This window comes from Crocuta crocuta, unplaced genomic scaffold, assembly GCF_008692635.1.
Source record: "Crocuta crocuta isolate KB4526 unplaced genomic scaffold, BGI_CrCroc_1.0 scaffold217, whole genome shotgun sequence".
Taxonomy (NCBI): domain Eukaryota; kingdom Metazoa; phylum Chordata; class Mammalia; order Carnivora; family Hyaenidae; genus Crocuta; species Crocuta crocuta.
The window spans coordinates 1952211-1975526 of NW_027532208.1; the positions used below are offsets into that span (position 1 = coordinate 1952211).

Here is a 23316-nt window from a genome sequence, read left to right on the forward strand (position 1 = left end):
CCCACGTGTCCGAGTGTAAATCTTGTTGCAGTCTCTGTGTGTTATTCCCCAGCCACAGCCTAAGCCCCCGGGGGTCCCGGCGGCAGCCACACCGCACACCACTCCCACTGTCCAGTGCCGGGGACCCGAATGGCCTTCCACAGAGGAGGGGGACCAGGGCTGCCCCCGCAGAGAGGCCCTCCCTCCCAGTCCTGCCTGCTGTTTGACCCCCGGATGCTCGGCATCCTTGTCCGAGGGGCCCGCTGCTCCGGAGAGCCTGGCGAGGGACCGTCTTACGCCTTCTCTTCTCTGTTTTCTTCTCAGCCTTTTCTGTTTCCATCATTTGCACCAACCCGGGAGCATCAGAGGGCTGGTGGGCTCCAAACCAGGACGCCGCCCCAAACCTGTGCCGTCAGAACGGCAGGAGCATCCTTGGCTGGCACGCCAAGGCAGCTTCCCCCTCTCTCGGCGGTTCCATGGCTTTCCACTGCTTCTTATGGTGGTCGCTTGGATTTTCTTTTTTTTCCCTGGTGGGTTCTTCTGGGGGTTTTGTTTTTGGTTTTCTTCTTTCAGCGTTCACTCGTAGAGCCAATTCTCCCAAAGGGAGCGCCCCTGGAGCTCCGAGCCATCAGGGGGCCCCTAACCACAGCAGTTAAGCAATGGTGCTGCTTAGGCTCCACCTTGGTGCTCCACGCCAGCCTCCATGCCAGGTGTCCTGCGGAGCGGGGACGGTGCGGCCGAGGCCACGCCCCGGGGGCGGGCACCGCTGCTGGGCCACGCCTTCCTCCAAAGGCTGAAGCAGTGCGAGTGCCTTTCCTTCCTAAAGCGAGCACCTGGCTGGGAGAGCCCCTGCCCACCTTCACGAGCGACCAGGGCTTAAGAAAGAAGGGAAAGAGGGATGCCCACGGCCCCGGTCTCGGGAGACCCCACTCTTGGGAACTCCACGTGACCAGGCTGAATCACCCAATCACATGTCTGAATGTGTTGGTGCGAGAAGCCACATTTCTGATCCTGGAATGAATTTTCCGGGCCACCTCCCTTCAGACCCAGGCAGGACCCTAAGGGGGAGCTCGTGAGGGGTTTCCAATTCCTTTCTCCAAATGGCTGCCTTGGCATCCTCTTGAACCTGAAGAAGCTATAGAGTTCCACGTTCTACCTAATTGATAGACCCAGAAGATCAGGCTAACTTGCTCCCAGCGGGAAAGAACCCTGTGCTTGGTTTGGTACCTTCCCTATTTATTACTAACCTCCGTTAAGCATCAGCAGCCTACAAAAAGCCACTTTGAGCAATCAGGATTTGAGACGTAAAGATGGCAAGGTGCGCGTTGCTGCCCTAGGTCATCAGTCTTCAAGTATCAGAAACAAAGCCAACATGCTTCCCAGTCTGTTACCGGCCTAGACCCCGAAACAAGCGGGTTTCTCAGAGCATCTGGGTCAGGGAAACCGAGAAAGGGGGACCACTGGCTCCGAACCCTTCCAGCCACACGTCCCGGGTCCTTGCTGCTCGGTCGGGATGAGACAGAGGGCACATTAACAGCTTCCTAGAGGCGGGTAGCCTGACACCACGTGTCCACCTCCAGATGAACCCCAGCATTTAAGTGACCTTCGGATCTTGGACAAACTGTCTTCCTTGTCTGTAGCAACTCGTAGGTAGAAAGCCAACAAGCACTTCCCAGGACCCGTCCCAAAGGAACGTAGCGAAGTGTTGCTACCTGACCGGTTGTGAGAGTCCTGTTTGATCACTGTGAATCAACCCCGCCCCTTCCTAACCACGCCCCTCCCTCTCTGTACATTTCCTAAGTAGGGCACTCAAAGCACGCTCTGCCGTTAGCTCAGATTCCAAGAGTCAGACATGCGATCTCCACATTGGACTTGGGGGGACGGGGCCAGCAGAGCTTCGAAGATGAGTGGTCTCACGCTTTAAAGCTCCTTTGTGCTCAGCGTTTGTCCATCCGAGGCTCCGAATGAGGGGCGTGCGGCATCCCCAGCCCCGTTGTCCATTAGCAGAGTGGGTCAACATTTCCACAGCGGACTAGTCCTCACTCCCCAAGAGTCTCGGCCGAACTATTGTGCCTGGGTTACCAGTGGTGACAAAAAATCTAGCATATGGGACCACACTAGGATTCTCTGAATGACACTCGGTCTAAAAAGAAGCCACGGTAATTTTTAAAATCTTTGCGGACTTCGTGCAAGTAATGCAACCCTGGAGAAGGCAATTAAACAGGAACGCAAGCTAATCCCCTCTCGCTCGAGAAATGTCGGCCAGATGCAGCATAATTTCGTTGGTCATCGCTCACCTTAGAAGCTGGTCCATGCTCTAGCCAAAATCAAATTGTCCTACCTTGGCTTTTCTAAAAATGAGTGTGTCTATATTTGGGGTAAAACGCTCGATTAAAACAGGAATCACATCCTAAGGCTAAAAATGAACCTCACAGCCTTTTAAATTAGTCACCTGAGCATCAGTAGTGACTGAAGCCCCATGGGTCAATGTAAATGGGTCACAGCAAGGGAGAGCGAAGTAATGGCTTAGAGCCGACCAGAGGCTGAAAGACAGCTGTATCCGTTATTTAATTTTGTAATACAGTGCTCTAATACCTCTAGGGTAAGGGTTTGTGTGTACATAATAAGGAACGAAATAGAAAAGACCTACCTTTGTGGGGTTCTTTTATATCTGAGTCAGGAGTTTAAATTAGACTATAATTTAGATTCTTTGCTGATTCTGCTGCTTACAGCAGGGTCTCTAGGATCCCATCTGAATCGGAGTCCCTAACCCAGTGGCTGGAAGAACCAAACATTGTCCAGAACATCCTTTCTGGAAGTGTTTGAGCTGCCAAGTCAACACCAGGGTTTTACCAGGTACCACGGGGGTCACGGTGCATGTCGTTCATTCAGTCAGGTTGGTTTGCTTCGGCCTCTCCCTGAGGAGAAGCTGGTTCTGAACTTGCACCTGGGACACACTCACTTCGCAGCTGGCTCCTTAGCCCGGAGGGGTCTGCCGGCTCCACTTACCCTGGTCTTTGACAACGAGTAAAGTTCTTGCTACCTTCTACCACCTTTGCAAATCTCTGGAAATCCTTCCTGCCAACAAAGGCCTTCGATCCTGGCATTGGCCTTTCAACTAGATTGGCTTTGCCGTCCGCCATCTTTGGTCCTCCAGAGAGCACACTGTATAGCCTAGAAAACCACCACCACAGGCCTGCCAGCCTTCACCACAGCAAACCGGGCCAGCTGTCCGCCGCTCAAGTTCCCTTCATCTCCCAGGGTCAGACCAAATACAGGATCAGCGACCCAGAGGGGTGGCACAGCCTCTCATCCCCAGGAGCCAAAGCAACGGGATACAATTGGTCAGATGTCGTGGGGTCCGATTCTGAGAGTAGATCATTTCCAGACATGTCTTTCAGGTGACCCTCAACTACCTCAGGTTTGAAGGCCCTAAACAAAGCTGATTACTACTCATAGGGACAAACCGAGGGGGTTCAGATAAATCTTGGTGATAACTTATAACAAACTCTCACATTTAGGTTTGCAGGGATAGGTTGGGTTTGTTTTTTTCTTCTGTTTTTAACCTTTCCCCCAGTTTTCCATTAGAATAGTTCCTATAAGTGAATTTCATTTTCCACTGAGTGCCTACCTTCCCAGGGCAGGTAGCCACTGGCTTTTGTTCCCTTCCAACAATACTTTTATTATGGTATTGAGACCTTTCTTTGTATAATACATTGCATCTGTGTTTTCAATTTTTCAAATAAATATTTCAACCTGGCAATGGAGAGTGATAACTGGCCAACCAAAGTGGTTTTGAGGTTGGGGCCCCAGTGAAAAGCCTACACTCGGATTCACTGAATCCACTAACTCTGCACTTCTGGGAGTAGGTCTTAAAGACAGGACATTTTCTGAGGAATACCACTGCAGAAAAACTGGTTTGCACTCCTTAATCATGTTCTGTCCTGTCCTAGGGAATGATCAAATGGAACTTGCCAAAGTGGCCAATACTGTCATTAATCTTGATGACCAGGTCTGTGCATGAAATCTCAGGATTTGAGGTGTGATTTGAGGGCCCAGGCTATGGATACGCCTTTCTCCACCCACAAGATGCAAAAGTAACCTACCATCTTAAGAATTGGATGGGACGGGGCGCCTGGGTGGCTCAGTCAGTTGGGCATCCGACTTCGGCTCAGGTCATGATCTCGCAGTTTGTGGGTTCGAGGCTTGCATCAAGCTCTGTGCTGACAGCCAGCTCAGAGCCTGGAGCTTGTTTCAGATTCTGTGTCTCCCTCTCTCTAACCCTCCTCTGCTTGCACTCTCTCTCTCTCAGAAGTGAATAAAACATTAAAAATTAAAAAAAAATTGGATGGGACAAAGGCCATTCAGTGCCCGACGCTGCCAGTCCTGGCTACCAGAGGCTCTGCAGAGGGAGCTGATGAATGGAGGGTGCTGGTGGCATGGCAACTTGCCCAGGGGCATTATCTGTGACGTTGTGGGGCCAGTGCCTTAAGCCAAGGGGACATCCAAAGGAGGGAGAGAGGGAGATGGGGAAGGCCTGGGGGATGAACTGCCCAAATGGCTCCTCAAGGAAGGAGAGAGGGACTGCTCAGCAGGAAGATTATTTTGATTTGGATAAATACAGAAATTGAGGCAGGGGGGACGCTTGCCTACAGCTGGGGTTTTCTGCTCCCTGCAGCAAAATGCAAGGGTGAGCCTGTTCTATTTGAAGCACCACTGACAGAACAGACAGACCTTGGTCACAGCTGCCTTGTAGATCACTTCTGGGGCTCAAGTGTGAAGCTGAGGCCTCCAAAAAGCGAGGCAGAGGACTGCTTTCAGATTTGAACTGCCTTCCAGGGCCCAGGTCTGGCCTAGCCATCTATGCCACGCAAGCAGGGCCTCTCTCCCCTTTCAGGTGTACCCCAGCCCTGGACACTTCCCCACCTGCACATGGCCTTGACCAGATGCCCCAGAGGCTATGGTACTCACGCCTGAGGAGTCCTCCCAGCATCCTGTGGCCATGCCCCATTTCTAGAATGGCAGCTTGGCCGGCTGGTCACTCCACCCAGAAGAGCATTGCAAGGAATCGCAAGATCAGGCCACTAGAATGATACTAACATGCCTTAATGAGGGCAGCAAGGGGCAGGAATTAGGGCTTATACAGATGGGCCAAATTTGGGGCCTAGGGGTGGCCCTGTTAAAGTAAAAAGCAATGAAGGGAATGGGCAAACAGAAGGCTAGCATAGCTGAAAGCTAAGCCAAGGGCACACAGCTGAGGCATACACTGTACTGTTGTCTGAAGCCAGCGAGTTCATTTCGCTCAGTCTCTAACGCATTCCCGAACGGATGGTAGGCCTTTCGGCATTTTGGGGTGAATGAACATTTCTCTTTTTACTCTGCATTCTTAGTCATACACACGTTTTATGAATCCGTCCACTGTGCGAGCACTGAAATGTTCAAAGATGAAGACTGTCCGTCCCCTGCCCTCAAAGGTTACATGCATGCATTAGGTGTTACCAGATGTGTGTTCTATCAGGCGCTGGCAACAAACAGTGCAAAGCAGAAACCCACCCTTCTGGAGCTTACAGACCATTCAGAAAAACAAGCAGGGTAATCAATCACCGCAGGTGACCTTTGGGGTGCCTGGGTGGCTCCATCGGCTAAGCATCCAAGCTCAGCTCAGGTTATGATCTCACTGATCTTGAGTTTGAGCCCTGCATCGGGCTCTGTGCTGACAGCTCGGAGCCTGGAACTTGCTTCGGACTCTGTGTCTCCCCCTCTCTCTGCCCCTCCCCGACTCACACTCTCTGTCTTGCTCTTTCTCTCAAAACTAAATAAACATTAAAAATTAAAAAAAAAAAAACACTACAGTTGACCCTGAATGACACGGCTTTGAGCTGCAGATTTTTTTATACGTGGATTTTTTTGATAAACAGCACAGTACTGTCGGTGTGTTTTGTGCCTCTCTTAATAGCATTTTCTTTTCTCTAGCTACCTAGAATCCAGTGTATACAAAAATATTGATTGGAAGGGGTACATACGCCCCAATGTTCATAGCAGCATTGTCAACAATAGCCAAATTATGGAATGAGCCCAAATGTCCATCGACCGATGAATGGATAAAGACGATGTGGTACATACTTATACAATGGAATACTGCTCAGCCACACACACACACAAAAAAGAACAAAACCTTGCCATTTGCTACAACATGAATGTACTTAGGGAATGTTCTGCTAAGCGAAATAAGTCAGAGAAAGACAAATACCACATGGTTTCACTCATATGTGGAATTTAAGAAACAAAATCGATGAACATAAGGTGGAAGAGAATGCAAGAGGCAAACCAGAAAACAGACTCTTAAAAAACAAACTGAGGGGTGTCAGAGGGCAGGTGAAGGAGGAGGGGAGGGGGAAATTGTTTAAATAGGTGATCGGGATTAAGGAGGGCACTTGTGATGAGCACTGGGTGTTGTACATAAGCGATGAATCACTAAATTCAACACCTGAAACTAATACTACACCATATGTTAACTGGAATTTAAATAAAAATTTGAAAAAGAAAAAAAATAAGGTATATAATACATATACAAAATATGCGTTTGCTGACTGCTTGGGTTATCAGTAAGGCTTCTGGTCAACAGTAGGCTACTAGGTTTTGGGAGAGCCAAAAATTACATGTGGATTTTCAACTGTGTGGGCGGTCGGTGCCCCAAACCCCTATACTGTTCAAGAGTCACTTGTACACCTAGAAGAAGCACAGTGGTGGAATGTTCTGACAGCGTGGAAGGCCAGGTTATAGAAAAGCTTCCTTGATAATGTGATAGCTAAACTAAGCTACCAAGTGTAAGGAAGTGTTGGTGAGGAAGGGAGGGAAAGCCCATTCTCGATAGCAGGAGTTGCATGTGCAAAGGCCCTGTGGTACATTAAAGGAACTGAAAGGCCAGTTTAGCCAGAGACCAGACAGTGGTTCAAGATGAGTCTGGACAAAGAGGCAGGAGCTGATCATGCAGACAATGGAAAGCAGTTGGTGGGCGTTAGGCAAAGGGTGTCAAAACCATTTTGCGTTTCCCACGGACTACTCCAGTTGCAGTGTGGAGAACAGCCGAGAGGTCAGGCAACGAGAGTGAATGCAGAAATCCAGAAAAGAAGCTGCTGTATTAGTCCAGGCAGAGGGTGGTGGACGATAAGACAGTGACAGTGGAGGGGTGCCTGGGTGGCTCAGCCGGTTGAGCATCCAACTTGGGCTCAGGTCATGATCTCATGGTTTGTGAGTTCAAGCCCCCGCGTTGGGCTCTTCACTGGTGCTGCGGAGCCTGTCTGAAATTTTTTCTCTCCCCCTCTCTCCCTCTCTGCAAAATATTCAAATAAGGGCAAAATATTCAAGTCTTGGTTTAGATAGAGGGGTACAGGAGAAGGAGACCCAGGTTTCCAGCTGGGGGACCAGTTGTGTGCCATCCACTCAAAAGAGGGGACACGAGAGGGCCAAGCGTGGCACAGATATTATGTCCTCAGCTGAGTGCTCTCTGAGCTTCAGAAGTCGGAAGCGATGGGAATTTCACGGTAACTGGAACCATAGCTTCGACGGCCAAGAGGAGAGTGTGAAGGAAGAAGCGGGTCCAGCACTGAGGCATTTCAGTATTCAAAGCAGCCAAGTATGGGAGGCCCCACTTGTCAAGGACCTTTGACAGAGCAACTTGAGAGGCAGGAGGAAAATCGAATGAACTGGCACTTCAAAATGAAGGGGAGACAGTGTCTCAAGGACTGACATGAGACGGTGTCAGGTACTGCCCTTCTGGATGTAGGTTACAAGCAGATGCTGTAGGAGCTGTTGAGATCACTCCCATATGGAAAGATCAGGAAAGGCTGCATTTGAACTGTAGCTGATCCCCTGAGAGGGGGATCAGATTTCAACGGGTAGAAATCGGGGGATGAGGATATAGCAGGTGCGGGAAGACGCCGCAGAAGATGCCAGTGTGAGGGAGCAAGGTTAGGAAAACGTCTGTCCTCCCCAGTTTGGTTAAAGCATCAAACACGGGAGTGGAGAAATGGAAGATAAAGCTGAAAAGTTAAGTTGTGGCCAAGTGAAAGAAAATGTTGACTCATGGGGCGCCTGGGTGACTCAGTTGATTGAGCTTCTGACTTCAGCTCAGGTCACGATCTCACAGTTCACGAGTTCAAGCCCCACGTCAGGCTCTGTGCTGATAGCTCTCAGCCTGGAGCCTGCTTTGGATTCTGTGTCTCCCTCTCTCTCTCTGTTCCCCCCACCCCGCCTCGCTCACTCTCTCTCTCTCAAAAATAAATAAACATTGAAAAAAAAAAAAAAAGAAAGCCAAAGAAAATTTTGATTCCCTTTTTTCTTCCAAGACCAACTTTGGACACTAAATTGTATTCAACGCCTATTTGGTTGAAAATGACTAATATTACAACAGGTGTATCTTCTTAAGCTGGTCCCTTCTTTAAGGACCTTCCAAACTTGGAAGATAGACATATACATTAGAAACTGAAATATACACGTGAAACAGATGAAACACTATTTGAGGAAATCCGGCCGTATTCAAAGGAAAGACAGGGGTGAGGCGATAACTATGGGGGTAACAACATCTAGAGAAGTGTTTTTATGGAGAAGGCTGGAAGCACGCCTCAGAGCTAAAACAAAGTCAGAGGGAGGTAGAGATTGGAGTGTGGCGGAAAGAGGAAAGAGGAACCCACATACCTTGGGATGTGGATTCATTCATTTCTCCCCCAAGTCCTTATTCAATGCCTGCCATGTTGAAGGCACAAGGGATACAGTGACAGGGACACGTCTGCCCTCCAAAAGTTTGCAGTCCGGTGAGGCAGCTGACACCAAACGAGTGTGCTGCCGGACCCAAAAGGTTTGTGGATAGGAGGACAGAGCAAAGAAGCTAGTACATTCAAGGAGGTCAGGGAAGCTCCCGTGAGCGAATGACATTTAAGCTGAAACCTGAAGAGTAAGGAAAAATTGGCAGTGGGGCAGGCAGGGGGCAGAACACTCCAGGCAAAGCTAACAGCCGGGAGAGAGACTTTGGAACACTGAAGAATGACAGAAGCCTGTGCAGATGGAGTGTGACCAAACTGAGTGCCAGGTTGTAGAAGATCTTGAATGCCATTTGGAGGATTGGAGGCTTTGTGCTTGGGATTGGAAGCAGCCTCTATAGCCTTCTAGATCTCCTACCTACCCAGCTCTCTCGGCTACCAAACCATTCTTATTCTAATTAACATTCCCAAATCACTGTCTCTTGTCACCCTCCCTTCTTAAAATCTTTCAATGGCTTCCTATTGCCTTTTTGAATTAAGGTGAAATTCACATAAAATTAACCATTTTACTACGCTTTGACATTCACACTGCCATGCAACTACCACCTCTTTCTAGTCCCCAAACATTTTCATCTGCCTAAAAGAAGACCTCTTAGTCATTCAGCAGCCACCCCTATCCCCCTCAGTCCCTTGAATCAACTGATTTGTTTCTGTCTCTACGCAATGGTGGATGACAGCGTTACAAGCCAGTGAGGAAGATATGAGATCTCTAAATACTCAAAACATTAAGTTCTATGGATATATATCCATATATAATATTTATATAAATCTTATATATTCATATAAATTTGTATATTTATAAATATATGTAAATATTATATATGAATATTATTATAAATAGGGGCACCTGGGTGGCTTCGTCAGTTGGGTGTCCGACTTTGGCTCAGGTCATGATCTCACAGCTCGTGGGTTAGGGCTCTGTGCTGACAGCTAGCTCAGAGCTTGGAGCCTGCTTCAGATTCTGTGTCTCCCTCTCTCTCTGACCCTCCCCTGCTCACACTGTCTCTCTCTGTCTCTCAGAAATAAATAAAACATTTAAACATTTTTAATGAATATTATGATAAATAATATATATATTTAGGTCTACACAAAAACAAAATTTATGGCAGTAGTTGTTTTCAGGGAAAGTGGGGGGGGGGGTGTCACAGGAACAGGAACAAAGGAAATTTCATTTTTACCTGGACTGTTTTCTTTTGACAGGGTTCAGGACATACTGATTTTCCATATGGCACTTCTGGCTTATTGAATATTTGAAGCTGAAGGAAGCTGAGAAAAGGCATGTGCAGGAAGGACTTTGGGACCTTCCTCTGAAGTAGTTCGTGGAAGAGGTACCCTCCTTATACCCGAGGAAAGAAACATCCTCATCACCATGTGAGGGATGCTGAGAAGAATCAGAACAGGGCTTCCCTGCTGTTTCCCCCAGTTTACTGCACTCAGCTCACAGTTTCTTCACTCTATCACATCTTATTTATTTATTTATTTATTTGTTTGTTTGTTTATTTATTTTCAAGAGAGAGTGAGCGGGGGAGGTGCACAGAGAGCAGGGGACAGAGGATCTGAAGCAGGCTCTGCATGGACAACAGAAAGCCCAAACTCACGAACCGTGAGATCGTGACCTGAGCCGAAGGCAGACTCTTAACCGACTGAGCCTCCCAGGTGCCCCTCATTCTATCACATTCTTCCACCACTCTCATCATCAAACTTACCATGGAAACACTCAGGTTTAACTAACCACTTCTTTAGGTCTTTGTTCCCATATGAAGGCGCCCATGCCATGTAAAACTGGTTGTAAATAAAAGTGTGCATTTTCTCTCTTGTTAATCCATCTTCTGTTGCAAGGGCCCCAGCTAAGGAGGGAGAAAGGCAGAGGGGGAGAAAGATCTTTTTCTCCCCTGCAGTTTCTGACAACCAGAAGGGACTTGTGCCAGAGCAATTAGATGTAGGTGAAATCCTTCACTAAAAGCAGAATGGGATTTGAGTGGCAAGTTTGTGGCAGGCTTTAGGAAACTGGGGGGAGGGAATGCTGTGGTTCACACGCCAGCAAAGTCACAAAATGGGTAAGAGAATTTCCAGTCTGCAGTAGGAGCACAGTACCATTAGAAAGCGTGCCGGGGGGGNATCTCCCTCTCTCTCTGACCCTCCCCTGCTCACGCTGTCTCTCTCTCTCTCTTCTAGAAATAAGTAAAAATATTTAAAAAAAGAAAGAAAGAAAGAAAAAGAAAGCATGCCCTGGGGCACTGGGTGGCTCGGTCAGTTGAGCGTCCCAATTCTTGGTTTCGGCTCAGGTTATGATCTCACCACTGGGGAGATTGAGCCCCACCACAGGCTGTGCGCTAACAGCGCACAGAGCCTGCTTCAGATTCTCTCTCTCCGTCTTTCTCTCTGCCCCTCCCCACTCTCTCCCCCTCAAAATAAATAAATAAACTTAAAAAAAATAAAAATCAAAGCATGCATCTACACAGGAGTGATGACCTGGTTCTTTGGTTTTCACCAGCAGTGTTTAGAATTGCTGCAGCCAGACTGGAGAGAAGACACAGGCTGGTTTTGCAAGGGAAGGACACTGGCCAAAAGGGCAAGAGTGAAAACTCGCTGAGGTGAGAACTGAAATGATCGGTCACAATATCCAAGCTATTTGGGAAAGGAAGAGAAGCCCAGAGCTTCTGGTCGCTGGTTAAAGCCAGAGACCTACAGGCTGCAGTGAGGGTGAAAAGTGTATTCGAATAAGAACTGGAGGAATGTGAATTATTCCCCCTCAAAATGAAGGAGCAAGAGAGGGAACAGAATCTCTCTGCCGTAGGAATGAGAAATTTCAGAGTTTGACCCTCTCCCCTCCCCCAAAGGGCTTTTCTTTAATGCTGAGACTGACTGGTAGAACAGGTGTTAACTACTCAGTTTCATCCAAACCTTGGGCCAGAATGGTTGCGAGGGGGTAATACCCCTCATCTATTGTAAAGGGAGAAAAAGTGCCCTTTGGGTCTGCCTTCAGTCCAATTGTGCCGTTTTCCAAGGGTCTGAGTAATTTACAAGGGAACAAAACAAAAAGCCAACAACTAGCGGTAGATCTCCAGCTACTTGCGGTGCTCGGTTCCTGGGAGCCCCAGAGAAACCCTGCACAGGCAAAGGGCAGAGCTGCAGGGGCATTTGGGTTCTCAAAGAGCCACAGCCTCGGGGCACCCACCACCCCACAGCCTGGGTTACTGGACGTGAGTGGATTCCCCCCTCCTGTCGAAAAGAGTCATCGAATTGGATTCCGCAGTCTGCAAGGTGATGACTGAAGGCGGGAACGTCAGCAGGCGCTCTTGCCGCCCTGACGCGAGACTCCCTGAGACCCTCTGCGGGTTGCCTGGCAACCGGCGAGCTCGCCTGCTCTCGCGGGAGCGGACCACAGTGACGCGAGATGCGCGCGGTGCACGACGGGACCATGCGGCAGCCGCCTCCTCGCGGCCGGCTGGCTAAGGAGGTTGGGGACGAGTCCTCCTAACCGCGCAAGCTGGAGTACGACGTGGCCTCCCCGGCCGCAGCCTCCTGGGCTGGCCGCTTGCTGGGGCCGTGGATGGGCGTGGAGGTGCGCCGTTGGGTAAGCCCCTTCCGTGTGCTCCGGCCGCCGGGCCTCCCACGTCCCCGACCCCGAGGCTCCCTTCTGGGCCGGCCACCAGCGCTTCCACGACGTGCGGGAAGCAAAACGCTGTGCGCCTGGGTGTGTCGGGCACATCATAATGGAAAGGCAGGAGCGTAGTAGGTGCGCAGCGTTGGCTGCTTAGCAGTCGCTCCAGCGGTCGATTCTGCGCCTTCTTGCTGATGCCTGTGCCCCTGTGGGTTCCACGACGCCGCCCCTTCGATGACATTGGGTTTCCTCGGCCTGCTGCCCCTTCCTTGGTTTCTACTCCAGCATTACATCCCTATTCAGGGTTCAGGCTTGAGTTTTTGGCGCTCTTTAACAGATGTTGGTAAGCCCTCCCATCTCCCTGATCACCAAGATTGTTTGCGTGGCTTTTAAATGCTGTCGTCAAACAGGACCTCCCTTGTAACAGGACTGCATTTCATCTCCCTCTGGGGCAGCTTCCTGTGCCTTTTTCCCAAGTCGCAGACTCTGTCGAAATCTGGGCTCGTGATATTCGCTTCCTGTCCCCATCTCCCACCTCCTGTGTAGTTCGCTCACTCTGTTCACAACAGTCACTAAGGCATGAAACTGTGCCCGTTGACTCTTGACCACCCCTTCAGCCCCATCATTCCGCGAGGTGGCAGGTCCTCTACAGCGGTCCCCATCCTTCCGTTCCTTGCGTTCTTAACTGCTTTCCCACGAAGTCTTTTCAGGCTCTGTTCCGTTTCTTTGTTTAGTTTTCTTCAGACTGAATAATTTCAGAGAACCTGTCTTCAAGTTTGCTGATCTTTCTTTTATTTCTCAGATCTGCTGCTGAACCCCTCTACGGAGCTTTTTCATTTAATGTACTCTTCAGTCCAGAATTTCTGGCTGGTTCCATTCCATAATTCTTTCTTCTAATAGATAATTCTCCTTTTGTTCATCTCTTGTTTTCCTGATTTCCTTTAGTTCTTTGTCCGTGGTTTCGTGAGCTCACTGAGTACATTTAAGACGGTTGGCTTAAAGTTTGTGTTTAGTAAATGCAATAGCTGGGCTTCCTTGGGGATGGTTTCAGCCAAATTCTCTCCCCCGCCCCCCGTAAGTGGTCTGTACTTCCCTGTTTCTTTGTGTATTTTCTAATTTTTTGGTGAAAACTGTACATCCTAAATGTTATGACATGGTGACTTTCAAAATGTGATTTTCTTAGTCATCAGGGATTGCTAATTTTTGTTTGTTGAGAGCTGAAACTGTGTGTTACCTTTCCAAACTAATTTTGCATAAAGTGTCTGCTTTGTTTCTGTATAATCACAGAAGTTTCTGTTCCATTTTCCCTTCAGTCAGTAAGTAACCTGACATAGATTTCCTTAAATGCTGGACTCTAAATTGGGAAGCAGAGGAAGGGGATTCTGTCCTTCAGATCTGATAGAGGCTCCCAGGGGAAGCTTTTGCTGCCAAGAAGGTCAAATCCACGGCAAGCGTCTGTGCCAGTCCTCAGGGATCTGTCAAACTGTCCAAAATACATAAGCCTGAATTTATGGAGGACAAGGTTTCCACAGCCCGTCCTGGGGTCAGCCGGCTTCTTCAGGAACACAGGCTGCTACCCATACAGCTGTAGCATGTCCATCTGAGGAACGAGGGATGTTGGCTGGTTTGCACATGCTGCTCTCTTGTGAAAAATCAGCAACCTCTCCCTTCATTTTGTAAGGATGCCTCTGCTTGTTAGAAGTTTCTGGTCATGTTCCAGAATTCCAAAATGGAGTCCAGTCACTTTTCCCATTTCACTGGTTGCTTTGGTGAAGGCAGTAGAGCTTCCTACTCCTCCATTTTGTATGATGTCACTCTGGGTAGTTTTGTTTTGTTTTGTTTTTAATTTTTTAAAATGTTTATCTATTTATTCTCACAGAGTGTGAGCTGGGAAGGGGCAGACAGAGAGGGAGACACAGAATCTGAAGCAGGCTCCGGTCTCTGAGCAGTAAGCACAGAGCCTGACACGGGGCTCAAACTCATGAACCACGAGATCGTGACCTAAGCTGAAGTTGGACACTTAAAACCAACTAAGCCAATTAGGCTGCCCTTGTTTTGTTTTTTAATTTGACAGTTTGTTTTTTTAGATTGGTCTGTTTAGATAGCTTACACTTAATATAAATTTTGATTGGTTAGAATTGAAGTCTGCAATTTTACTTTTTTCTATTTGTTCCCTCTAGTTTTTTCTGTACCTCTCTCCCCCTTTTCCTTTCCCGTTGTGGGATACTTGAACATTTTTTTTAGTATGCCATTTTAATATATCTTGACGTTTTTAAAAAAAAAAAACAACTGTTCAACATTTATTCATTTTTGAGAGAGGGAGAGAGACAGAGCATGAGCAGGGGAGGAGCAGAGGGAGGTGGAGACACAGAATACAAAGCAGTCTCCAGGCTCTGAGCTGTCAGCACAGAGTCCCACAAGGAGCCCGAACTCGAGAACTGTGAGATCATGTACTGAGCTGAAGTCAGACAGTTAACTGACTGAGCCATTCAGGCACCCCTGTCTAGAGGTTTTTAATGTAGCTCTCATTTTATAGGTTTTCAGTGGTTGCATTAAAGGTTGTATTATGCATACTTAGGATAACTTACTAGTATCAATCTGTTACCAGTTCATGTGGAATGTAGAAACTTTACCACCTTTAGTTCTCTTTTCCTTCCTTTATGAGACTTTGGTCTTAAATATTAACTTTGCAGATATTGAGAACCACATGAGACATGTTATAATTTTGCTTTTACCCATCAAACATAACCTTAAAAATTCGAGATTATAGCCACTCAGATTTTTACGCTAAAAAATGTTTTTTCTTCATTTCTGATGTTTCAAGCTTCTGTTACTTCCTTTTCATTTGAAGAAGTTTCCCTTGATCACTTTTTTCAAAAAGAAAGATTTTGGGGGGTTGCCTAGGTGGCTCATTCGGTTGAGCGTCTGACTTCAGCTCGGGTCATGATCTCACGGTTCATGGGTTCGAGCCCCGCGTTGGGCTCTGTGCTGAACAGCTCAGAGCCTAGAGCCTGCTTTGGATTCTGTGTCTCCCTCTCTCTGCCCCTCCCCTGCTCATTCTCTGTCACTCTCTCTCTCTCAAAAATAAGTAAACATAAATAAACAAACATAGATTGATTGATTTGGGGGCACCTCGGTGGCTCAGTCGGTTTAAGCATCTGACTTCAACTCAGGTCATGATCTCACAGTTTGTGAGTTCAAATCCCGCATTGGGCTCTGTGCTGACAGCTCAGAGCCTGGAGCCTGCTTTGGATTCTATGTCTTCCTCTCTCTCTCTCAGCCCACCCTAGCTTGTGCTCTCCCTCTCTATTTTTCTCAAAAATAAATAAACATTTTAAAATAAATAAATAAAAATAAACAAAATAAAAAAGATTTTATTTTTAAGTAATCTCTGTATGAAACATGAGGCTCAAACTCAAAACCCTCCTGTCAAGAGTCACATGCTCTTCCAACAGAGCTCACCAGGCACCCCCTTTGATCACTTGTTTTGGAGGTGGTCTGATAGTGGCAGATCATTTCATTTTCTTTCATTTCATAATGTTTTTATTTCCCCTTTGTTCCTGGAAGATATTCCCACTGGATATAGAATTATGGCTTTTCAGTTATTTTCTTTCAGCACTTTGAAAATATTTGCTACTTCCTTCTCTCCTCGTGGTTTCTGATGAGAAATTGTTAGTCCTTTGCATTCTTCCCCTATAGTAGAACTTTCCCCTGTCAAGGTTTTTTTTCTTTATCTTTAATTTTCAGACATTTGATTATGGTGTGTCTGGGTGTTGATTTATTTGGGTTTATCCTCTTAAGGTTTGCTCAGCTTCTTGAATTGGTAGGTTTACATTCTTTGCCAAATTTGGGATATTTCCAGTCATTATTTCAAGAATATTATTTTATTTTTTAATGTTTATTTATTTACTTTTTTGGGAGAAAGACAGAGTATGAGCAGGGGAGGGGCAGAGAGAGAGGGAGACACAGAATCTGAAGTCAAACTCTGAGCTACAGAGCCTGGCACAGGGCTTGATCCCACGAGCCGTGAGATCATGATCCAAGCTGAAGTCCAACGCTTAACTGACTGAGCCAGCCAGGTGCCCCTCAAGACTGACAGACAGACAGACTGACTGACTGACTGATTGATTGATTGATTTTTGAGAGGGAGAGAGAGCATGGATGCACATGCACAAGCCATGGACAGGCAGAGGAAGAAAGAGAGAGAGAATCCCAAGCAGGCTCCAAGCCTGGCACAGAGCCTGATGTGGGGCTCAATCTCATGACCGTTAGATCATGACCTGAGCCAGAATCAAAAGCCAGATACTTAACGAACTGAGCCACCCAGGTGTCCCTCTTCAAGTGTTTTTTGTTCCCTTCACTCTTTCTTCTCCCAAGACTCCAGTAAAATGAGTAAGATCTTTTGTTATTTTCCCTTAGGCACTTGTTCATTTTTTTCAGTTTTGTCTCTATTATTGAGATTGGATAATTTCTACTGATCTATCTTCAGGTTCACTGATTTTTCTCCTCTGTTAAATCTTAATTTTGTATTAAGCACATCCTGTGAATTTTTCACTTATTATAGTTTTCCGTTTTGAAATTTCCATTTGGGTCTTTGTCCTGGGAATATTTTTGTGATCGCTGCTCTAAAATCCTTATTCAATTCTTATTCAATAAATCCAGGGCGCCTGGGTGGCTCAGTTGGTTGAGTGTCTGACTTTGGCTCAGGTCATGATCTCACAGTTCATGGGTTTGAGCCCCATGCCGGGCTGTGTGCTGACGGCTCAGAGCCTGGAGCCTGCTTCGGATTCTGTGTCTCATTCTGCCCCTCCCCTGTTCATGCTCTGTTTCTCGAAAATGAATAAACATTAAAAAGAAAATATTTCTTAAATAATAAAATAAATCCAACATCTTGTCACCTCAGTGTTGGCATCTGTTGGTTTTCTTTTCTCATTTAAGTTGTTTTTTCTGGTTCTTAGTATAAGAAGCAATTTTTTTTTTCTTTATCCTGGACATTTTGAATCTTTTCCTTTGAGGCTCTGGTTCCTATGTAAATCTTCTATTGTAGCAGTCAATATGTTATGTTCAGAATGCACATTTTGGTCCCTATTTGTAGGCTCTGGTTTGAAGGTAACTTTAGTGTTCATAACCTCTGCAGAGCTATTTTGGCCTGCCCCACTCACGTGCTACCCAGAGGCTGGTTAGAACCCTCAGAATATTCCAGAGTATTTCACATTGTAGTTCAGTCCTCAGAGTTTTTGCTGTGTTGGTGCTGGATGGTTTCACACCCGGGCTTCTTGGGGAGGCACGCCCAGTACTTCATACTCATATTCAAAGAATCCCTTTTCCTAGATACTCACTCTCCACTTGAGAGAGAATGGGGTGCCACCTTTTGTATTTGTATTCAGTATTGTATTTGTATTGTATTCAGTTCATGCAGGTAGTGGATAATGGGGCTCCTCTTCAGTGCCTGGTGGGGAGGGGGAGGTGCCACCTCTGCTTTGTTGGTGCCAAGTGGGTGTGATCTACAGGGCTTCATCCCACAGTCTCTGCAGCATCCGATGGGGAGGTTCTTTCCTCGTGTTGGCCTGTTGGCTGGGCCTAGGTAGGGTGGCTGGAGTCAAAAGGGTACCGGCTGCCAAACCACCGTCTCCCTGGTCATCTGGCTTTTCTTGGCCCTTTTCTGTTCGGGTTGTAGGGGTGGGGCCAGGGTCTGTTGGCATATTCTGGTTGCAGACTCTCCACCGGAGCCGAGATACGGAGAAGGCCGAAGAGACAGAGCATGCAGGGAGCTTCCCACTGGGTTTTCTCTCAAGTCCCTAGCCAGTTTGCCTTCTTTTCTCCACCCTTCAAGAGGGCTTTTGATAGTTGTCTCTAGTATTTTATTTTATTTAATTTTTAAATATTTTTATTTATTTCTAGGATAGAGAGAGACAGCGTGAACAGGGGAGGGTCAGAGAGAGGGAGATACAGACTCTGAAACAGGCTCCAGGCTCTGAGCTGGCAGTCAGTACAGAGCCCGACGCGGGGCTCGAACCCACAAACCGCGAGATCATGACCTAAGAGAAAGTCGGACGCTTAACCGACTAAGCCACCCAGGCGCCCCTCTAGTATTTTAAGCAGGAGCTTTGGTTGTAATTAGCAAAAGGAATGTGATGGAATGTGCTTACTCCTCCTATGGGTCCAGGAACATCAGGCATGTTTCATTGTTTTCTTGACAGTTTGAGTGTTCCACCTCATTTTAGCAGTGATCCACTTGCTGCCGTGTGATGACAATTCCTATGCGTGTCGTGCATGGATGATGTCTCCTGGCCCCGTGCTGCAGCAGGCATTGAAAACCCAACCTCAGTACCCAGTATGCAGGACTCCGCTCTCCGGCCACTCTGCCTTTGGACCTTGGCTCGTGGGACCTCTCCAGATCTCTGCCCTCATTTCGTCTGTCCACTCGGGACATTCATTCTCCAGGTGACCGGCTGCAGCCATGTCACCCTTTGCCGGACTCGCAGTAGTGGGACTGGCAGGAAGGGTAGGTGGACTAATATATGTCAAGCACTTAGAACAGTGGCTGGCATGGGAGAAGCAGTCATTACACGGTGGTCGGTAGCTGTTACATCCTTCAGTTTGGGCATAGTCTCTGCTTCAAGTGAACGACAAGCCAGAGTGTCTGTGATCTCCCACTGAAGTGGGGGAGTCAGATTCTCGTTAGTTTTAGTTTGAAAATGAAATTTCCACTCCTCCAACAGTCTGCAAACATTTATTGAGTGCTCATGATGTTGTGCAGCCAACGATGGATGAATACACACAATAAAGTAAATAAATGCAGTGAGGGGTGCCTGGGGGGCTCAGTTGGTTAAGCATCTGACTTCCACTCAGGTCATGATCTCAAGGTTTGTGAGTTCGAGCCCCATGTTCGGCTCTGTGCTGACAGCTCAGAGCCGGGAGCCTGCTTCAATTTCTGTGTCTCCCTTTCTGCCCCTTCCCCCCCCCCCCCCGTCTCTCTGTGTCTGTGAAAAAAAAAAAATCAATGCAATGAAATTAGTCTGTACAAGATAAAATGGGGACCCCAGGGCAGGAGTGGCCATATGTTTTGGGTTGAGGAAGGGTTCACGGAGGTGGTGACATTCAGGCTGAATCTTAGAACATAAGTAGGTTTTCCCCAGGTGAATAAAGGCATTTCGTGCAGAAGCATACGTCAGTAGGGCAGATAGTTTCGTGTCCATAATCTGCATCATATGTCTCAGGGTGGATTGAAACTGTATGCTTAGAGAAGCACACAAGACAGACGCTAACATAATTTACAAGGTTATGACTCTGTTTTTATCTCTTGCCATTTGCATACAGACATTTATAATTTTGCCTAATGGAAGGTAACCTGCACAGTGATACACAGTATCCATTTGCAAGACAAACCTCCTGGATCTGATCCTATAGACAAGACCAGCAGCTGTACACACATTCAATCCAGAGTAGAAGATGAGAAAAAGACGCCTTGAGTCACTGAGCTGAATGGATGCGGGGGGGGGCAAGGAGTACAGAGTAGCAGATGCCTAGGTGATAGCAACTTGAGAGTTCAGCAGGTCTCCCCGCAGCCTCCGGGCTGCTGCCTGCCCTGTGCAGTCTCCGTTTCTAGCTGCCTCGGGCCTCTGTTAGAGGCACAGCTGTTTCCTCTAGACTTCGGTTGCTGTCTGGATACGACTTGGCCAGATTCTGTTTTATCTTCCATACGGGGCCCTCTGGGGTGGGTGGCAGCTAAACCAGGCAGCTTTCCCCCCACTGTCACTGGTCTGCTGCTGTGCTCTCCAGCTTCTCTTTTTCCAGGACACTCAGGTCGGGTGCAGCACAGCCGGCATGTCCCGGAGCACGTGGAATCTTCCCTGCGAATCTTCCTTCCGCAGCCCTTTTTCCCTGCCTCTGCTCTCGTCACAGCCTCTCTTTGGACTGCAACCTCTCACATTCCTCTGCCTGAAACTCTTCCCGGGGCTCCTCTGAGCCCCTGACCCCCTCCGCCTGGGACGAGACTCCCTCACTGAGGCCTTTCTCACTGACCTCTTTGGCTAAGTTGTACCCCTGCCCCCCCATCCTGTGCTGTCACGACAGCCTGGGGCAGATTGTATTCTCTGAAGATGGCCACAGCAGTATCTCCTGTCCCCGCGTGCTCCTTACCATACCCCCCACTGCTGCTTCCATCACGGGATGTCCGTCTCTTCCCCTGGAAGCAACATTCTGTTGGTTTCTTACGCTATTAGTGATTGAAACAATCCGTTTCTTTTCTACTTCTGTACTTTTTGGTGCATGTCTTTTTGTTTAATATATGCTCCTTGAGGGCTGGTACTGTGTCTGTTTTTAGGTCATTGCTGTATCTTGTGTGGCACAAAGAAGGCAGTGGGTGCACAATAAATAATGAATTAATGAATAGGAGGTACATGTTTCTTCTTTTAACATGGGTAGACACGTTGGTGTCTGTACGTGCAAGCAGGCACACACATGCTTCCTCTTGAAGGGTAGCTTCCGGCCCGCAGTTCTGTGCTTAACATGTTGATCCCTCCATCCTCAGGAATCTCCTCTCCCTCCCCACCCTGACTGGTCTATTGGTGTGAGACGTGCTTGATTGTTTCTGCCACATGTTTTACTTCACAGACGGTGCCTGTAAGGTTTACATCACTGCAGGGACGAGGGAAAAAAGGTGAAGCAATAGGAGGCTAGGAGTTCCAGAGACAAACTTGACCCATTTAATAATTTTGACAATGACAGTCTTGAGAGAATGAATACGAACCTTGGGTATTTTGTCCTTCAGGACCGGTCACAGGCAGTATAGATCACGGGGTTAATAGCCATTATGGACAAGCTTCAGGCCAGCCTCTAGTGGGAAGCAGTACAAAGAACAAAGAAATTAGAGAGTAGGCGCCAGTTCTGCCTTGCTGACTGTAATCAGGGCCTACGACATTATCTGGCATTTAGTAGGAGCTCAACTAAGATTTACTGAACAGATGAAACAGCGTGCACTATTTGTGAGGACTGACACATTCTCGAGAGCCTACCATGTTTAAGACACTAAGCCAAGCACCGTAGATGACAGAAATCAGGACCAGGTAGTTAATATTTTAGGCGTAGAGGCCATATCACTACATGTCACTACTCCACTCTGCTGTTGCAGGCGGAGAGCAGCCACGGACAGCACAGAATCCCATGAATGTGTCTCTCTTCCCAGTGACATCTTATTTGTGGAAACAGGTGGCCTGCTTGCAGGCCATTTTTTGCTGATGCCAGTATAAATAATTGTATAAATAATAAAAACAGGGATTTTTTTTTTTAGTCAGGTTCACCATTAACTCCCATTGCCAAATCCCCTGGATCCTTTAAAAATGGGTTTTAGTATGAAGTATTTCAAATCTCAGAAGGGTACAGAGGACAATATAATGAATACTTCATTCATCTATCACCCACATATACCAAATGTTCATACTTTTCCATGTTTCAAATCTTGGAAAATAACATACATTATAGGTACAATCAAAATTCCTTTGTGTATGCCACCTGGATGCCATTCCCTTCTCTCTCTTCCTGTCTGGAGATGAACGTAATGTTGCAGTTGTGTCTTTTCTTCCCATGCATGCAGTTATATTCTCAATATGTATGTAGGTATTCATATGAGGTATATTACTGTTTAGCATTCTTTAATTTTGCATGCATCATTATGCCACTTTGCTTTTACACTTACCATTGTTTTTGACATTTAACCATATACTATGTGTACAACACTAAATTTTTTTAATGGTAAGTGCTTTTTGCACACTAAGAAACCTTGGCCTCTCCCAGGGTCACAAAGATTATCTCCTGTGTTTCCTTATAAGTTTTATAGTTTTACCATTTGTTAAGTTTTCTGATCCATTTTTTTTTTAAAGTAATCTCTACATCCAGTGTGGAGCCCAAACTCATGACTTCAAGACCAAGAGTTACATACTCTACCAACTGAGGCAACCAGGTGCCCTCCTGATCTCTTTTCAATTAATTTTTGTGTATGGTGTGAGGTAGGGATTGAGATTAATTTTGCTCCATATGGGTATTTTGTGTGGGCATTTTATAGTATGTTCACAAATTCTTTGATACTCCTGTCTTCAAAAGACAGAATCTGTTCTCTTAGGTGTAGACTGTACTTAATGACTTGATGTTAATGAATAGAATGTGCTAGAAATGATGGTACGTGACCCAAGATAAAGGCATATAAAAGAGGGATGCCTGGGTGGCTCAGCCAGTTAAGCGTCTGACTTCGGCTCAGGTCATGATCTCACAGTTCATGCGTTCAAGCCCTATATCAGGCTCTGTGCTGACAGTGGAGAACCTGGAGCCTGTTTCAGGTTCTATGTCTCCCTCTCTCTCTCTGCCCCTCCCCCACTCATGCTCGCTTGCTCTCTCTCTCAAAAATAAACATTAAAAATAATTTTTAAAAAAGATTAGGCATAAAAGCATTTTGGCTCCCCCCCTTGCTCTCTTTTCTTGATTATTCACCCTGCAGGAAGCCAGATGCTATTATGAAGAGGTCCGCGTGGTGAAGAACTAGGCCTTCTGCCAGGGGCTGGCAAGGAGCTGAGGCCTTCTCTAAATGCTAAGCGAATGAGCTGTCTTGAAAGCAAATGCTACAGCACGAGTTGAGCCTCCATATGACTGTAACCCTCATGGATGTCTTGACGCCCACCTCATGAAAGATTCTGAGCCAGAACCACCCAGCTAAGCCACTCTAAAATTCCTGACTCACAGAAACTGTAAGATAAGAAATGTTTCTTGATTTAAGCCACTAAATGGTGGGAAGTAATGCAGTAATAGATAACTAATAGGTCCAATGTCCCAGCATCTGCCTCTTTGAGTTACAGTGGTGCCAATATTGAATATCAGTTGACTATATATATATTAGTCTTTTTTCTGCATTCTCTATTCTGT

At 47.0% G+C, this 23316-nt stretch overlaps 1 protein-coding gene across 2 annotated transcripts in view; it reads left to right on the plus strand.

The window, feature by feature from the left end:
- Positions 1–12228: 12228 nt before the first annotated feature.
- Positions 12229–23316, plus strand: part of POM121C (POM121 transmembrane nucleoporin C) — a 54661-nt gene continuing 43573 nt past the window's right edge. Inside the window, exon 1 of one of the 2 annotated variants that reach the window (XM_077777948.1) lies at positions 12229–12375. The gene's annotated coding sequence lies outside the window, so the exon portion shown is untranslated. The remainder of the gene's footprint in view (positions 12376–23316) is intronic. The other variant, XM_077777949.1, reaches the window with a different exon arrangement.